Raw genomic sequence first — 1,562 nt, forward strand, 5'->3', positions numbered from 1 at the left:
TGTCCTGAGACAATTTAGAAATTTGTTACAGAGTTTCTCCTATCCCACTTCTCACCGGCCCACAATAATCCCTTCCATGTGCTCACAAAGCTAAAATATCAATTCCATACTTCCAAGTCAGAGCATATGCACATTCAGAAAATGAGACTATATATTTGTAAACTGCTAGTATATCTTATTAATTGGAGCATCATTTTGAACAAAACAACATAGTTACTAGTTCTTGAGACTTTCCCTGGTTTTGACTGTTTAACACAGGCGTCAAATAGGACCACTAGCTAGTAGTCAGCTGCCAATTTTCTATGGAGGAAAGACCCACGTTTTCATTAAATGGAGAAATTCTTCCCACACAGGTTATGGTTCTTAATAAAGCAAGCAAAACAACATACAATCTAAACCGTGGAGAAAAAGAGGTTGAGTTCCAGTTCTGCCATCAATAAACCATCCATTCATTATCACATATACGGAGATAAACTATGCATCCATTAATGGATTTTTGATACATTCATTAAAAAAAACAAGGGCTTACCAAAATCATTCATGACAGATTGATAACGTTGGATGTCTGCTGTTAATGAGCTCAAGAATCCTCTCAAACAAGAATACATCACAGGGAATCCTGAGAGCTCCCTTGTAATTATATCCGAATTCCTCTACAGAAGCCTCCAGCAGCTCTGCAAATAAGGAATGGTTGAGAACGCTGGCATGTATCACAAATCTTATAACAATATCCTTCCCTACACACACAGGCACCAATCCCTTCGGAACAGTATTCTCATTCTTCCTGCCATCTGAACTCTGTCTGCTCTTCTGGTTCTTCGCTATCTTGACAAACGCCATTGACCGCCTGGGGGAATGGATATCAATAACTCTGTGCATGAAACGAATCAAGTGGCACACTGGAAGTGATTGCGAAGAAATGAATGTTTGCTAGATTTAGCAGAGCAGGAGAACATATATCATCCGCTATAGCATTGGAAATTTGCTACAGAGTGTGAATACTGGAGGCCCAAGCAAGAAGGATGATATAAATGGTCAGATTTGCCGTACAATTATACGTGTACCATTAATGGGATATTGTTTAAAAAGGCATATAATAAGAAAAAGTCGCACTCGAATTGAAAAGTCCAGTCAAAATCGACAGTGGCGTACATTGTTGAATTAGAGACCGAAAGCGTGGGATATTTATTTGGACCACAAACTACCCAATATGTAATTTTAGAATTTATTCTCTGCCCTATACATAAATTTTAAGTTTATTTTCCAGCTTATATGTAAATTTTAAAGGAAGGAGTTGTCTTTAGTGTGATTTTAAAATTTGAAATTTTATTGTGATAAAAAATTTGAAGCGAAATTTTGATTTGTGTTATTTAAACTGGTTTTAACATTTTGAAAAAAATTTAAGGCATTTAAATTATGCAGAGATTATTTATCAAATTTGTAATTTCAATAAATTCTTGTCAAATTTTAAAGAAATTAAACCAAAAAACCATAGTTACCAAGTTCGTCCGTACCTCCGGAAAAAATACGTTAATACGCCAGTTCGGTTCGATACGGTATTA

The 1,562-nt window shown here is 35.8% G+C and overlaps 1 pseudogene; it reads right to left on the reverse strand.

The window, feature by feature from the left end:
- Window positions 1–534: 534 nt before the first annotated feature.
- On the reverse strand, window positions 535–840 carry LOC149212472 (auxin-responsive protein SAUR71 pseudogene; annotated as a pseudogene).
- Window positions 841–1,562: the final 722 nt, after the last annotated feature.

This window comes from Pinus tabuliformis, chromosome 1_1 (assembly GCF_031772625.1).
Source record: "Pinus tabuliformis cultivar Carrire ecotype Pingquan chromosome 1_1, CPIR1, whole genome shotgun sequence".
NCBI lineage: Eukaryota > Viridiplantae > Streptophyta > Pinopsida > Pinales > Pinaceae > Pinus > Pinus tabuliformis.